Here is an 18,571-nt window from a genome sequence, read left to right on the forward strand (position 1 = left end):
AGAGCAGACTAAAATTTAATACTCTTTGGTCTAGTTGGACGCCCTCTACGCCTCCCTTGGCGTACCAACTCGGCACCCTTGTCACCTGTCGTCATCCTCATTCTCAAGCGTGTCTGGAGCGTCATTTTCGAGGATCAGTTGCTTGGAAGAGATTAGAGAGGGAACGGCTTGTTGCGGTGGGTGAAATATTTTCTGGCTTCTTAACCCGAGGGTCCGGGTTTACATCCTGGCGTTGATAGAATTTTTTTCAGAGGCATAAAGACCCTATGTAATGTCAATTGGGTATCATGTGGAGAAAGCACTTCAAATTAGGTACGCCGTCCGTCATTTGGAGCGTTAGCGCCTTTCGTTGAGATTTGACTAATGTAAACGCCGGGTTTTTCTCCACCAGTTCTTCCCCTATTCCCTATACTTCCCTCGTAAATCCTACTTCCACCAAATTACCCACCTATCCCTAATGGCGCGAGTTGCCTCATCTGTTGGTCGCCTTCCCGTATAGCTATTGCTAGACTCGAATGATCGAAATGTCTTCTCATATCATTATGGATATACGAATAATTAGGGATAGAAAACATTTTTAGGGATTGTGAGCATAAAGGGGAAAATTTGCTCTATCGATAGATATTGAAACATCCGAGCCTCTGCATTTCAAGCGGCACTCTATAAGAAAGCGGGGTAACATTATTTTTCGACTTCAGCATACTCTTAATATAATACATGCATACATGGTGCCCTGCAAGCCACAGTGTGTGTGGCAGAGGCCTAACAATGGCGGAGTGACTCTCTGATATTAAATTTTCGTTAAATTTTTCTATAGCCCGTCTAATGAAACCTAGCTTCGTTGAGGTTTGCTCGTGTATTCTTCGCACTCCATAATGTTATCAACATAAAAAAGTGGTAGCCCAAGATTTTTCTAGAACATCTCGACGCAGCTCAACAGTAGGCTATTACAGTAGAATCAATACATATCTCGTCCTGTAACGTGAGGGATTATGGTACCACCCCTATTAGATCTTTAGAGCTCACAAAACAGGGCTTCTTCAAAGGGTTGAAAGAGAGCAGTCAACGGAGAGGAGGGGAGGTTGTTCTGATAGTAACTTGGTTTTATGGGGGTTAGGGAGAATTCTTTCCACCGTGTCGTCTTTTCTTCGAAATGACATAAGAACTATCTTCTCGGAATTCGCAATTCCCTTTCCAGCCAGGGGCCATTGGAATTTAGGGTGGGTCCCCGCCGACACTGCCTTCCCACCCCCCAACTCCCTAATGGCGTCGGAAGGACGGAGCGTGGTCGCCAGCCGTCCAGAATGAAGTGGGTAGTTATCAGGCGACTGAAGGCTGTCGCCATTTGCGCCGGTGGGTGAATTGGCGGGTAATTTTGCAAGGGTGGGATTTTGCGGAGCACGGAGGAATAATGGGATGGAGAGAGAGACCCTGGGTCGGAAATTGACTACTCTATTAACGGTAGAACTCAAGAGGTCAAACTATTTTAACATCCCATCCGACGGACGGTGTGAGTCCGCATGAAGTGATCGCGAGGAGTAAAAGTACGGTTTGCAAGTCCTGAGTGAAACACGTTGGCACACAATCTCCGACTTGAAGTGCTCCCTACACGTGGAATTCAAATAGGGTTCGGAATATATGCATCGTTAAAAAATCTCACCATCGTAAGGGTTTCGAACCCGGATCCACCACCAAATCATCCCAATAATCCAATAGTGACGTGGCGTTCGCTGTTGTCGAATTTATGGTGTGCATTCAATATGCTGACGATCATCATCACCAAGGGTAACCAATCCGAGCATCAGTTCATAGCACTAACCATCCTGTACTGCCCATCTCTCCTTTCCCTTTTGTTAAGTGACGAGAAGCAGCGAACTTGATCATTTGCCAATATTTCTCTTCTATAAGGTCGTCAAAATTTGAGAAATTAAATACAAGTTTAAGATAATGTATTTTCAAATGAATATTTATCATGATTATAATTATTTCATTATTTCCCGCATTGTTTTCTTCCTTTTCCGACATTTATTTCACGTATTGAGAGATCAATTTAGTCTGGTGTGTATTCCCCCCTGCCACACACCCTAACAGTGGCTTGCAGGGTATTAAATATACTAAAAAATGGTAAAAACCAATGAAAACCGAATGGAAAATAATTTTCTTGTCCTCATTAGGCAAAGCAAAAAAATTCTCTACCATCTGGACAGTGCACAGGTGCACACTTGCGCAGTTCCGATGGCGAAAATTATGGAATTTTAGTTCGAATTATTACAACATCCACCTTATGCACTGGATTTGACCCCCAGTGACTTTTTTAATTTCTGAACTTTAAAAAATAGCTCGGCGGAAAACGATTCACGTCGACGAGAAGATCATCGCCAACATAGATAGATGACTATTTTGAGGACCCTCCGAAATCCTATATTTTGCACGGTTAAAAACATTTGAGGAATAGCTGGGGAAAATGTATCGAGCAAGAAGGCGACTATGTTGAAAAATAAAAAAACCTGCGCAAAATAATTTTTTCGATTTTTCCTATGGACTTATTGAACGACTCCCATTGAAAGCTCCCAGCTCAAAATCAGTGATGAATAGAGCCACGCTAAAAGATAGTCCGCGGCAGTATGGTTGCCATATGATTTCGACATCAGGAAATCGAATAGTTGACTAAATACTCCGACCTCTAACTCCCACGGCCCAAATGCAGATCCCGGCCTGTCAGATTATTTGGTGTTTCAACCATATTCACCAATTACCAATATTTTCTTTAATTAATATGCTTTTTTCCTCAATATACTAACGAAAGCGTCCGAATTATTTTGTCACACACTCCAAACGATAAAAAAATTTTCCTCGAAGTAATCATCCAAATATCCGTCTAAATAAATTGTTTTGTTAATAAGTGGGTCAGTTATATTACGCGATGCATCCAGACTCCTCAGACTACGATATTACCACGTGAAGGTTCAGTGATATCAGACTGACGCATTGGGACGACATGGGTGACTGACCTTAAAAGTCCATGAAGCTATGAGACTATTCCACGAGACTATGAGGTCAGTCTCACGAAGCTGGTCTATCAGAATATAAGGCATGAGGCTTATTTCAAAATAAATATTTTGCGTAATATGTAAAGAAAAGATTGGTAAATAGTTCAATATGGAGCGTATTGCTTATTGGTTGTAAGATCGGCGTGGATTGGAGGTCATTGAGATGTGGGTATGACGGAGGAGAAAAGTTGGGCAGAGAGGGAGACAAAATCTTGAGGTTTTGCATAGGATTGGCGAGGATAGGAAGTTGTTTTAGGGGGAAATGCGGAAAAGGCAGAGATATATATTGGAACGTAATGGAATATTGAAGCCCGTGATAGAGGGGAGAACGCTGAGTAAGCGGGCTAGAAGAAGGAAGAGACAGCATGCAGACAGAGAGAAGTTACGAAGAAATGTCGGGCAGAGAAAGAGAAAGTTCTCTCGATTCATAGAAGTAAATAAGGACCTTAAAGACCGTCGAAACTCAACTCTAAATAGGCGGAATAGCTTGGATGAAAAGCGTCAAATGCGGATAATGACATTTGCGCTCGTGCCATTGCGCATGTATTAATTCAGTGCAAGAATTGTAGGAGGGAATCGGGTTGGTGCGGCAGCTTGCGTATCGGCTCTCGGGAGGCCCGGGATCGAAACCCGATGCCCCAGTAAGTTTCCCTTTGGGGCATTTTTCAGAGGGTTCCTTGAACATCACTCTTCTTCGCGAACGTTGTCGCTAAAAGTATTTTGCGTGCAAAGAGTTCGCAGGATTTATTTTAGAATGATTAGAATGCATTCACTCTTATCCCTGAAGTTTGTGATACTTTTTCATGGACATTTATAGTTTTTCGTTGCGTCAAAATTCCACTGTTAAACCTCTTATCCTACGTCGTTTGACTATGGCATTGCGGAAGAAGTGAATTGAACAAATCGATTAAATGCGCCAACATCCATCTTGCCGACTCTCGGATCAAAAAAACAACAGCTATCGGTCGGGTAATCTCACAACCTGAAAATCATACGTGATGTCTTGTGAGTCACGCTTATCGTTTATATCTAATCTCGTACTTCATCCAACAGCCGTCCTAAAAAAACATGTTGAAAAAAACACTTGTGAAAACGATCAGATTCAATGTGAGCAGGAAAAATAAAGCTATTCAAAGTTAGCTGTACGTAAGTGATTCGCAATATAGGAGTATATTATCGATTGACGCTATAGTATATAGCGATTGACGCACGGAGAAATGGATTTTTATTCGTTTGCCCCAATTGTCAAATCGAGAGAGAAATTAAACCATATGACGGTCGTTTAAAACTCCTTTGGTGCATGCAGATCATTTAGTCCAACCGTATTTTCCTAGAGCGCACTATTCTCTTAGGGACGTCTTTTTAGCATGAGTTACTTCTCACTCGACGTCCTTAGAACTACTTCAATTCACTGTTCCGCTTTTGAGGAAGGTGAAGGCGATTCTAATTGCTCTAATTTCTCTCCCCGGGGTGCAGCGTCCGCTTTCTGCCTCTCCCTTCCGCATACTAAGCCTCAAGTACTTTCTTCGCATTGGTTTTCATGCTTATAACCTTCGTGATGTTTGATCCATCGCGTTACCAGATGCCAGTTTTCGATTCACTGAAGTAACTGCGATGTTATCTGCGGAATGGATCATGCTAATTTTTCCCGGCTTCGACTCATTCCTTGTGCTCTTTTCATTGTCTACTCCATGTAATTAGTTATTCATGTTACACTGCTGGTAAAAATTTAGAACGGAAGTCTAACTCCCCTATTTATTTTGGTTTATATTTTTCTCCCTTCGTATTTTATTTGACATGCTTTAGTCATTGTTAGTAATTGTTTCTTGTTCGGTAGTATGATGATTTCTATTTTCATCTTTATGCATTCAAAGGTTTTCCGACAAAATTGAACATCTTGTTCCACTCGACGTTGTTGTAGGCCTTCTTCAGGGTCCGCGAATGCCACCTCACACCTAATAATAACGATGGAAAAAGTTGCTATAATAATGCAACTAATGTTGATGATTGTTTCTCCTAGTGAAATAACTCCGAATACATTGAGTAGCTTCAAGCAGGCGGGATGTGGTGGAAGTCGAACATAATGAATAACTGATCGTAGCATTTAGCAAGTGGAAACGATCAGTTATTCATTAACTCCAAATACATTCTAAATAAACCTAAAATGGCTTCATTATAATAAAACAAATTACCATAATATCCAAAAAGCTCTGATACTCATCATTTCAAATATAGCCCGGCCGTTCCTAAACACCATCAGTAATAAGTCTATTTTCTAACTCAACTATGCCAATGGAGAATTAATTATCTATCACCAGATGAGAATGCTAATAAAGAAAAATATAATAGAAATTTATTGTCAGCATTAAGACATAACCATTCATGAACTTTTGCATTAATCATACCTTATTGGCTTGTTGGTGTATAATTTTTATAATTTTCTCTACCACCATCCATAGAAAGAAATCTCTTAATTGTAACTCACGCAGAAAGTGTTCTCTCCATTGATTTTTCAAAGGGATCTCTTCAGTTTTGCCCCATCATATCCTTAGACGGATTATCCGATTATTTCGAACTCAAATATCGCATAAAGAGTCTTCAATCAGATGGCCTTCGTTTTGGTTTCCATTCTGCTGTCTGGAACCTCTATTTGCACGCCCTTACCTGGGATCACGATCAGCCCACTGCCAGCCTACCAGTCTTGAGGGTCGAGCCACCAATCGCCCAATCGTCTTGGGAGTAGCCTCGTACACGAACGGGAAGAGCAAGGAATAAATTTCCATAAAGATTGTTAAAGAGCTATCTCAGGGATAATCGTTGACTATTTACGAAATTGAAAGATTGCCGGATGACCTGCGTGAGGACTGTAATGGCCATCGGTTTGGTAACTATTACACTTCTATTTTTTAGGACCTCCCTCAATCTTTCACTTTCGTTCGTAGTTCTTGATTATTCCCAACTCCGAAGTCTTTAGTTTTCCTCCAACTGCCTTATCAATCGTCTTTCAATTTATTACTGTCGTTTCCTTCGTCAAGCCACGGCAATAAACTAACACACTGGCAGAGATTAACACTGATATGTCGAATTTTGTTTGCTTAGATCTTTTTCTATGTCTACCTTGGCTATCTATCAATATTTTGCCTTTCTTCAAAAACCTTCTTAATAGATTTCACGCGTATTTACTGTTCATCGATGTACTCCAAATCGTTTCGTGTGCTTTCTTCTTTTAACAGCAGAGTCCTAATGTTCATGTATGGCGAGCAGAGAATTTCCATCCATTTTTCCGCATGTATCCGCCGCATTGTTGACATTGTTGCCAGCAATGTTAGTGTACGCGTTGAAGACCCAGAAACTGGAGAAAAATTCTGCTGACAAACGCCTCGAGAACCGAAGAACCAACATTAATCCATGCCTGATGTCGCCACATCAATTGAATTTCATGCTTTCAAGTTACTGTTGGTCAGATAGGACACTCCCGGAAGACACACGCCAACTTATTTTAGGAACTTGGGATATTTATTTTAAAAGTGACATACTGCTCAAGTGCCGGGAACTTCGAATACACTCCTCCTGGATCGAGCTTATTGATCGACGCATCATATTCTGGCAACGGCTTTTCCTCTCGTCGGCAGTGGCTCTTGTTCGCGGCCCGATTCCTTTTTTTATCAACGCGACTCATTCCAGAAAAATAGGGAAATGTTTTTTTTGTAAATCTGGAAAATAATTTCGAGTCACTGGTGTTTCTAATCAATTTACGTTTCATCTTCGACTCGATATCACTGGAACATCTTTCTTCCCCAACGTGAAATTCGAACACAACAGGTCACCTTTTAATGCTTAACTCCTTTCGAACGAATTCCGGACTTGTATTATGCCTATGGGAAACTGGATTGATTCACACCATTCCTAAATCGATGCCTAATTATTCCTTTATCTCCAGAAATCATTTTTAATGTGCAATTGAAACCATTTATAAGTTGTGATTAAGCTATTTCTCTTTGCAAAATTCAATAGATTTTCCCCTCGGTCATTCCTTTCTCCTAAAATGTGCTACCTTACCTCACCCAGGATTAAGGTGGGTAGAAAGTATGCAGAACTAAAGAATGAAAGTAATTGTAGTATGTGACTTAAGGATATTTTGTGCCATATTAGTTAGGGCTGTCGAGTAAAGTAGAGTGTTGTGCCAGGGTTTACCAAAAACCTTCCCTAAGCCGGTAGAATAAAACAAAAAATATGCTTGACAATACGAATAACCCTTCGTTATTGATCCGAAGACTGGTTTTGTTTGCGAGGGCAGAGTCCACCTACTGCCAAGCCCTCTACGTCGTGTGAAATGCACACGTCAGGGTAATAGTTTATTAGTCCCTGTGCCTCTTCAGGAAGATGTGATACCCGGAAAACAACACAGCTGGATTGAAGCTGAGGGAGTACAGGGTACGGCGCCAATATCCGGACGAAATTCAATCGGAAATTCCCGAATGTTTATAACACTTGTAGAGGTAGCCATTGGCGCCCATATAAGCTTGGCGTATACATTGAACAGTCATATTCTCAAAACGGTCACAATACTGAGAACAAGGCGCTCCCGGGAATCGAGCCTGGGTCCTCCGGTCAGTCGTCCAGCGATCCACCTACTGGGTTACCACCTTCCCTTTTACACAACATGTAACTTTCTCAATTTTTCGCTGCATCTTTGTTTTTCCTACGAGAAAATCTAATACTGCGTACCCATTCGGACTTCGTAATGCATCGATGTCTTCTGCGAATCAACGCGCGCGCGGTGGATTCGCGTATTTTTGGCCTTCCCAAGAACAGAGTTCGAACGTGGTCATGAGCTGGAATAATTCGAGAGGGAATAACGAAAGCATCGAGATAACATAAATGGCTGACCGTTGAGCGACCGATTGTTTGAGAGAGTTGGACTTGTTTAAACATGAGTTGCAGGATACGCAATCCGCTTAGGAATATTTTTTCCTCCAGGGAAAGGGAGATAAACCAAACAAAACGTTTATTCAACAGAGATAAGGCGATAATTTAACTCGCCGAGGAAGAAAAACACCAGGATGTCAGCTGTTCCCGTTGCCAACTACCTCCCCCCACCGCAGCGACGCTATTTGGGCGCCACTAATATTTTGTACATTTACAGACCCCTTTGCCTCACATGCAACTTTACAATGCTCATTGTTAGACGAGAGTGGTGAGTTGCCTGTAGTGCATCCCTAAGATACCGATAATCTAATCGCTATGGACCGTGGGTAACTGAACTTGCTGTTGAGTTGACGTGAATTGTTTACTGTTACAGTTCGACGGCTCTTTTTCCTTTGATATTGTCCTGCCACGTCCCGGAAAAAAGAAATTTGTTTGCAAATATTTTTTTAACTCTGTAACTGATCAACTAGGCGAAGATAATGAAATTGATAACTGGTGATTTCAAAAAGATTTTATATCCAAGTTTCAAAAGAGTGCAATCGAAGGGCATTGAATTTCAGGTCAACTGAATGCCAATCACAATTTAGTGTCGAAACTGAATGTAACTGGCTTGCCGCTTAAATTCTCGAGGAGATGAAAAGTATGATATACCCTCAATACTAATTTACTGATGTAAATTATTATGCGCGAGTAGAAGCCCATTGAGTGGGCAAGTGTGTAGTGTGGGTAAAGTTTATGGAGATACGTAGGGAGGAATGTTAGGGGAGGCTAGAGGGATAGGCGACCTACAAGGCTGTCTGTGTTCAAGGTTTCCACCGTGATTAGCGCGAGCATTTCTAAAGGACACAAGCTACCAAGCTATCAAACGGTACAGCGACAATTCCCTTGCCTCTCCTAGGAAAACACAACCCAATATCCAACACTACAACAAGCCCCTATTCAGTTCTGCATACTTCCTTCCTCCTTTAATTCTGTCCAACACCCCTAACCTATTCCGGCCCCCTCCCCACATGCCGAAACTTCTTCCCTCTATCATAGTCTTGGACGTCCCATTACCAATTCAAATACTTTGCATCTATCTTTCCTGCTTCCTTTGGATTTATCCCAAAAATTCTTTCTCCTCCCCATCATGCCTGGTACTTTCTCGTTCGTTTTCCTTTCTGTCCATTTCCAACTTTCTCTACACCCACATTTCCTAAGTCTGGAGGGAATGGCTCTTTTTCCAAAAATTCGTCACTATGCTCTTCTTTAATTTTATTCTAATTGCCAAGTGTCGCACCAGCGTTTTATATCATTTAGACCATTTGATAAAGTTGATGTGCCCCCTGGATTACGGATAACACGGTTAACCACTGCGTCGTCAGCAAACAAACGTATCTTACCAGCGACCATGGAGTCAATGTGGTTAACGTTAAGTGAGAATAAAAGAGGTCCGATAACACTTCTCTGGGGAACACCTGAAGTAACTTCTACTGCATTTGAGCTAACTCCATCTCTCACTACTCTTTGTACCTGACCGTTCAAAAAGTCTTCAATTCAACCCCGGATATTTTCATCTATGCCCAATGCTTCTAGATTTGCGCGGAGTTGACTATTAGGTACTTTGTCGAAGGCTTTCTTAAAATCTAGAAAAACGGTCCACTGGAACATTGCTCTCTCCCGAAGGAAGAATATCATGAACAAGAAGCGAAAGTTGTGTCTCGCACAATCTATCTTCTCGAAAACCGTGCTGATTATCCCTATCCCCGGAGATATCATCCCTAATATTTTTCATTTCGGCATGACATAGCCTTTGACGTCCCAATGCTTTTCTAACACCCGCGTCGTACCATCTAAGTTCCGTGTTATCTTTCATAAATTTACAGGGATGTGATTCTACGTGTCCTCAATCTTTCGGTCATTACTATATTTCTTAAAACTTGCAAATTGATTCTGTAGCACGCATTTTACGTAGGTCAATGTAGTCCTCTTCTTTAATCTAGTGCATTTTCCTGTTAGGCTTCTTATTTCGGACCCCATTTAGCGAAAACTTAGGATTTACTGCCCTATGGTCACTTATTCTTTTTATAGTTTCTATATTTAAAACTTTTTCGAGAATATTCGTTGCTTAAAAATAAAGGATATTAACGCCCCTAGTTGGTGAAGGGACAAGTTGATGCAATGAGTTCGACGTAAAAGAATTCAATAGCGATTCGCAGATATCTTTCTTTGTCTTTACCTCCTGTTTTAAAACTATACTCGTATGTGCTCCAGTCAATCGATGGAACATTGAAATCTCTACCGATTATAACGTCACGATCATTGCGTTGGGCTACCTGTAAGAAATCTTTGATTTGCTGATCTTATTCTAGTATTGAATTGTCTTTGTATACTGGTGGTCTGCAAAACGCGCATACAGAAATTCCTTTGGATTGTGGAGTTTTAATATAGCCCCAAACGCTTTCCAAATGATTACCCGGAATTACCCCAGCCCTGCTAACGCAAGAACTTTTAACTGCACTAAAGACACCCCCCCCCCCGATTCTATTTGTTCTGTCATTTCTGTAAACGGGAAAGGATTTTGGGAAAATTTCACCGTCGGCAATATCAGTGGTTAACCAGCTTTCTATTCCAATAACTATATCTGCGACTGTGTCTTGAATAAGGCGATGATATTCTACGACTTTGTTTTTTAACTTCGGCAATTAACTACCAATACAGATGCTGTTTCCTTGATTTTACGGTTTTTTTGAATTTTTAACGAGGATCGTCTTCTTATTGATATTGAATCCCTTATAAAATATTCCGTCCGATGCTCTATAATTCGTATTAAACGAACTATTGCTAGCGCTGAACCTCACATTATTTAAAGCTACATATTTTGGCAAAGAAGACTTTAGAGACCCATTAATTTACCTACACGCTGGCCTGCATTTTAATCTAAAAAAGCCAATCAGTGCTCGAATATCCTACCCGCTACAAACCTGGCAGCCTCAGACGTGTGGTGAACACCAGAACGGCTAAGGGGTTTCCTACACGATTAGATCGCCAGATGAAGGTCGACGAAGGACGCCCCGATATCCCTGCAGAAAGCACGCAGCATCTGATTGATGCCTTACTCTCGGATCCAAACCAGAGGTCCACGATCAATCCTCGAGACAAGGCTTCAGATCGTGAGCGTCACATCAACCCCATCGACACCATCCACCCGCTTCACTTCCGAGTTCAAATAATGCTTGAAGGAATTCAGAATCTCTTCATATCCACGGTCGACGGGATCATTGACGCCGAGATGAGCCACTACCCGCAGCCTGGAACAATTCCTGCTCGTAGCCGCCGCTTCAACCGCCTTTGCCACCTGGAGAACGCCGCCACTAGGAATGCACCATGCCGTCAAGCGTGGACCCTCATGGTCTGCCCTCTCCCGCAATGGGACCATCACACGTCTGACGTCTACTACTGCGGCCCATCACTAGAATCTCCCTCTTCCCACTCTGACGGTTAATTCTGGGTTGTGCTATCACAGGGGCGGAGGTAGAGGCTGCAGATACCGCTGTGCTATCCTCCGAAAGCACCGATACCTGTTAGAGACGGGGATGAGGTTTGCCTTCGCATCTCCCCTCCCTCGCTGCAGCGTTAACTTTCCCCCTCTACTGTGCGAGACAACCTTCCAATCCTCCGGTTTCCGGAATGGCATCTCTCCCCCATCAAAGGATTGGACTTCGGGCGGCCTCTCGATCACTCCGCCGCATGTTGCATTCGGACGAATCCGTGCGGCCCCATTGGCGCGGCGAGTTTTCGCGACTCCACCCTGAGTCAGGCCCTCCCGCGGAAGAGCAACCTTCTCGTCAACCTTAGACCGAAACTTTGTCGCGATAGTATCCAACGCAGCGATACGGGCCCTTAGAGCCACGCACCCACTGGCGCAGGCGAATCCTTCTTTCTTGATGCGCTATTTAGCCTTGTCACGTATTACTTTACCTGGTCTTGCCAACAGCCATCAATTGTCACAGAAATAAATGATTTATCCTATGGTCTATTAAAGAAAAATTCGTTAAATTTCATCCCGAATGTTGACAGTCTTCATTCCTGGTTTGGGGAGATTGTTAGTGATGAAAAATAATGTTTCATATACACATAGAACTGAAATTTTGTTTCATTCGAAACTTTAATAATAAACAGGAAGTGCATACATTCATAAAATTATGAGTGATGGCATGATGGAGGAAATGCATTTTCATTGCTCCCTCTCAATACAGTTGTCCACCAATTTTTTCTTCTATCAAATGTTCAGTTATTGTAGAAATTGCATACCCTTCGCGAATGTACATTATGAATTGTCTGCCTGACTTTAAATTCATTTGACTATAGAAAATTAAGCTTCTTTCTAATATGCTGGAAGTAGGTGGAGGGATTGCAGTGCCGACGTGGAATATAATCAAGCCTTCATTTGTCATCGGGATTACCTTAGGTTGAAACAACACAGCTAACAAAACAGATTCTAGTCAGTTGAGCTTCTTGTCAGCAACCGAGCGTCTTAGTAGCCTAGTAGCCTTGAACGTTAGATTTTAAATGTCGTTATTAACTTTAAATTTTAAAGTAATTTTTAAAAACACTCATCAGGCTCGTAGGCACCTGATGACGACGCCTAAGCTTTGAAACTAGTAATTATAAAATAAATAACTGGAAAAATGTATTGTGTTCGTCATTTAATGATCACAAAAAACCTTTATCCTCGGGCGATTTGAACTCTAAACGGGATCGGGTCGGTGCGGTGGCCAGTGTACTTGGTTCACCCTGAGGACCCGGGATCCATTCGCCGTGCCTCCCTCGTAGCTGTAGCTTGCCTCCTCTAAAAACCTGTAATACTACAGGGTTCGTCCGGAAAATAAGTGTACTGAGCTCAGGAAAAAAATTTATTACACTTTTACATATCTTAAGCTAATATTCCTCAAAATAGGACCCTTGTGAGTCGATACACTTGTTCCAGCGGCGTTCCCATTCCTGGAACGCTCCCGCGAAGGCATCATCGGGAACTTCTCGAAGACACGTCGTCACGGCCTCTTTGACGGCGTCCAAAGTCCCGTATCGCGTTCCTTTCAAACTCCTCTTTATCTTCGGGAACAGAAAGAAGTCCGGTGGTGCCAAGTCCGGGTTGTAGGGCGGGTGCGGCAGCGTTGCCACGCTGTGCTTGGCCAAGAATTCCGACACGACAAGCGCGGTGTGAGACGGCGCATTGTCGTGATGCAGCCGCCAGATGTTTTTGATCTCTGGCCGGACGCGGGCGACTCGTTTTCGAAGCCTGTCGAGCACTTGGACGTAAAATGCAGCATTTACAGTTTGTCGTTCAGGTACAAATTCGTAGTGGACGACTCCCCTTTTGTCAAAAAAGACAATGAGCATCGCCTTGATCCGAGATTTGCTCATGCGAGCTTTCTTTTGACGGGGTGATGATGGGGTGTGCCACTCCGCACTTTGTCTCTTCGACTCCGGGTCGTACTCAAAGATCCACGTCTCGTCACCCGAAACAACGTTCTCTAAAAAATGTGGATCATTTTTGCAGTGATCCGCAAGTTGTGTCGCGATTTCCAAAAGATTTAGTCTTTGATCATCACTGAGCACTTTCGGCACCAACTTGGCACAAATTTTTCGCATCTGTAATTGCTCCCTAATAATCTCGTGCACTATTGTTTTTGGCACATTACACTGCTCTGCTATCATCCGAACAGTAAGACGACGATCAGAGTTCAGTACATCGCGAACTTTTCGCACATTTTCGTCGGTGAGTGTCGTTGATGGGCGTCCAGGCCGTGGTTCGTCGTCGACCTCTTCTCTGCCCTCCACGAACATCTTGTGCCACCGAAAGATCATGTTTCTGGACATGGCTGACTCCCCGTAAGCCTGGTTAATCATGCCGACAGTTTCGGTAGACGATTTCCCAAGCTTTACCGCAAATTTGATGGAATAACGCTGCTCCAAAAACTTCGGCATCGCGTTCCGTGACGTGGGTCGAGCGTGGAGGCTCGCGTTAACAGAGCTCCTCACTACACCACAGCTCAGAGCCGACTGCCTTTTTCAGCGTCGCTTGCCAACATACCCCCCTCCAATCGCAGCCCGTCAGAGCGGTGCTGGGCGCGCCTGGAGCGGCGGGAAAAAATCAGTACACTTACTTTCCGGACGAACCCTGTATTACTTGAAGTTTTAAGTGTTTAAAATGCGTAAAATAAAATTTGAAGGATATATTTGTCGGAATAACGTTGAATAATTGGCACAAAATGGCCTCGCGTATGTAGATTTCACTTTCTATGTGAGCGGAAGAGTGATTCGATACCAATCGATTAAAATGATTATTTACACCGCCTCCAGATTAGTCGAACAATTCGGGTAGTTGGACACTTGGGCTTAATGACCGCTTCACGCGAAGCTTATTTCAGTTGCTGAAATCAGTACTGAAATCAAGACGTTCAATATTAAATGTACATTCGATGGATCCTTTTAACACGATCCGACTCCCCTATCGAAATTTTCGAATTTTGCGCATGCACGAATGCTCTGTTTTGATTATGCCCCTGCGTTTACGCCTGAATTGAAATAAGCTTTTAGTAGTGGTCATTTAAGATTCCATCCATAGTTCTGATGATGTAACGGCTGTTGTATTAGGGACGCTGTTAATTAACAAACGCTTTCAATCCCGGAGATGAATAAAAAAGAAATTTTGAGCAAAGAGTTAGATTTTTCTTTTGAAATAAAGCAAAAATGGATTCCCACAAATTTTATGTTGATTCCGGCGCAACAATTGGTAGGCCATGGAAAAGTCCCTGCCCATTTGCGATTGGTAGTTGAATGCAAGAAACTGATGGAAAATCTGTTTGCAGTAATGAAAATCGAATTCCACTCATTTATCGGATGCGATTCTCCATTTTAAACGATGCATTTTTACGAGTATTATCCCCATTTCAGTATTAATACAGTACTGAAATAAGCATCGTCTTTAACGGTTTAAGAGGAAAGAAGGAAAAGATCGTTCGGGTGCCTTCAAAAACATAGCCATACGACGATTGCTCAACTCCTTTCGGTCCCCTACATCTGGGGGAGGGGGGGGGGCAGACACGTCTCCGGGTCGTTCCGCCGTCTCGTCCTGTTTCCTTATAATGGCGTCCAGAATGGAGACAGCAGGTCGAACGGAGGGCGTGGGGGTTGGGGTGAAGATAGGACGAGGCGAGGGCGAGTGGGAGGTGTGGTGGGGGGGGCGGGGAGGCGGTTGGTAAGCAGGAATCTTCGCCTGGCCATCGGTTCCGCATTCAAATGAGATGTGAAGTGAGGACTGCCGGATGACCGACCTCCCCCCTTCGCTTGTCCGCCCTCTCTCTGACGTCCCAATGCATCGCTGATAGACACTAATGCCCACCGATCATAAGATATGCAATTCATAAATCTCCGTGGTTGCGGCTCCATTTGACACCGGCACATCAAATCGACCGATCCAGACATCGCCGGTCAGATTGAAGTCCCCGTTGAAAGAAGGAAAATTCCCGTATCAACTAAACGTTATTGTTGTTCACATTTTGGACGCACACACACACACTTATTTTACCGTCGTGCATAATTGGTGCCTGGGACTTGTCAGCAAATGGCGAAATCCTGAATAACCGAAGATATTCCGATATTTGCGGAGTTCTCTGTTGCAAGTCGAAAAACATTCGTTCAGTTAGCCCACGTCAACAATCAGATAGGTAGCTCGCGACGATGAATTGAAATTTTGTATTCTCCTGAACAGATCGTCAGCCGAGGCCTACACATATATGTATAATGCTACAGGAGGATTAGCAAGAGTCTATTATTCCCTACAGCACAGTTGTTATATGCTTTAAAACGTTCAAAGAGCGGAAATAATTTCAAAGGAAGGTAGATCGGGTACGCGAGTCACTGGCTCTTATTGAAGTAAACATTAAAATCGCTGCTGCCCTTTTGAGAACAGATCTTTTGATGATGCTAAGAGTCATCACAGAAATTTTGATAATTTAATTTCCCATACGTTGGTAACACAGCAATTACACGTGTGACTTGTTTGTTTCGCGGTGGAGTTCAGCGGATTCGGGATTATCTCCCGAAAATTAGTATGATATGTGTTCCTTAAGGTACTCTCTTTTGTTTACAACTAGTACCATGTGAATTTTTTTCTGTTCTCAAATGTGAAGTTACACCTCAGTGGAAAGAATGTTTCGTCGTCAGAGGCGTGCGCAGGTGAACTGAACATATTTCAAAATGCAACGGATTACGCCGACTCAATACCGGAGTCAAATCAATGAAACATCCCCCACGTGTGACGTAAAAATAAGCATTTTCGCGACAAACTATGCGAAAAAATTAATTGTCACCCATTTATGATTAGCTCTTGTACATGAATGAATAAGTCCCACCCTTTATTGAAGAGTATATATATACAATGATTGTGACTTTAAACTTTGTACCTGAGGATGACGCCGTAGCGTCGAAACTAGTCGTACCTGAAATAAAGTGGTGGATTGGAACAAAGTTTTTCTTTTTCATTTATTAAGTATTTTCGGCTTAAAATATCTATTCAAGACAAATAATCCCTTCCACTTTCGCGTTCACAAAAGAAAATTTCATTAAATTATCTTTTTTTTAAGTTCAATGGTACAAAATATCGTCATTTATCTTTGTTGGGAAATGTGTAAATTGAGGGTATTTAAATTTCAGCCGATTTCGGTCGAATGGTTTTTCTCCTTATGCATTCTTCCATGCCATACGTTGAAAGCCGTTTAATATATGGCGTATTGTAATTTCAGGATAACCGTATAATCGAAGGTCTGACTTCCGGCACGACCAGTTTTCCTAAATCGACATACTATCTTCGCGAAAAACGTCTCGGGGAGCTAGAATGTCTGCTTTTTTAAGAAAAATAAGAGTAAGGAAATCCGGTAGAAGTCACGCATAATACTCTCGGAAAACATTCAACCATAAAGTGATAAGTAGGCTCTTGCTATTTTGGTTTATAATTTGAAAAATATTGCCGAAAATCTGAAGCGTAATCCATGAATCCATGCAAGTTTTAATTTCTTCGTGCAATTTTTCTGGATTTTATAAAATCAACTGTAAATATTACTCGTGAACATTCGAAAATGATAATGTCCTAGGAATACATTTTACTCACAGAATCGCTACGGATGCATTGCATGGCTAAAGAAATTATTTAAAAAAGATATTACATGAGCCAACTCGAGAGATTAATGGATTTCGCTAAGGTGACATCAGTAGCTACATTTTAGATAATTAAACTCTCAAATTAAGTTAGAATTTGCAGTCAGTAGCCTTACTCTAGTATTAATTTATTAGTTGTATAATTTTGATGATTTTAGGTGCTGAAAATACCAATATACATATACTAGTATGTGCTAACGAAGTAGTATATTAACCGGTATATATCGGTAAATTTCTCAATGTTCAGTCATATAAAAAAGAACTCAGCAGTACACACATCAATGAATTGCAATGATCCGGTAACTCTAAAATTAAACTTTAAAAATCTGCAACATCAGTGGAAATTCATTTTTCTGATCGAGATACCTCTGAAAAATATTCAACACAGCCGGGATTTGAATCCCGGCCCTCTGGGTGGGAAACTAGTATGTTAGCCCCCGCACCATTTCGATCCCATGTATTTACTACTTTCTATGTTAATCAGAATATATATTATTTGTATAAATAATACCGGCACATGATAACTGTGGGCATACTATGAGAATAAGGCGTAAAAAATATGGATGCAGGGTATTTTGATTAGCGATGGCCTGTTGGAGACTGTGAAAGAAGGGATAACTAATAAGACGAGGGTAGGCAGGTTGGATGGAATTAATGGAGAAGGGTATGTGGAATTGAAGAACAGTTTATTGTAGGAAAGATTTTAGATTCATCTACATCTACATAATACCCTGCAAGCCACCGGGAAGGTGTGTGGCAGGTGGTGTATCCACACAAAGTATGCACAGCACACGAAGTGAGTCATGAACCATGCATGAGACGCAACTACAGGAAAAACAATTCGACATGCAGTGGACTAGTGTAAACACTTGTCGTGCTCAAGAGGAATGCGTCTGGGTCAACCACTGTAGTTAAGTCATACTAAGAGGCTATATTTAACAACAAACTTGCAATGCATGTTTGTTGTTAAAAATAGCCTCGACTATTTTAAGTAAATGAACGCACGCATGCGTACACGTAGACATACACGTACTTGTGCCTTTTTAGACGGAGTCAAGAAATTTGAGAGGTGATTAGTCTTTTTGTTCATCCAAAACCAACCTTAAACAATAGACTACCATTGATAATAACAATAATCCAACTATTCTATTGTTTCCGGCTCAACTTTGTGGAAGTTTATGTTTATTAATTAAAGAATACAATGTATCATCCCATTGTCCTTTCCATTGTACGTGAATAGAAGGACAGTGGAAAGATACATTGCATTCTTCATTTAATAATAATCCAACTCATAGCACAATATATATATTCTTGCAGGAATCGGGGTAGTAAAGTGGGTGTAGCATTTGTCTATTGACAAAACTTATGGTCAGACCATTTGCGTAAATACA

This window comes from Hetaerina americana, unplaced genomic scaffold (genome assembly GCF_022747635.1).
Source record: "Hetaerina americana unplaced genomic scaffold, ioHetAmer1.1.p SCAF_7, whole genome shotgun sequence".
NCBI classification, from domain to species: Eukaryota; Metazoa; Arthropoda; class Insecta; order Odonata; family Calopterygidae; genus Hetaerina; species Hetaerina americana.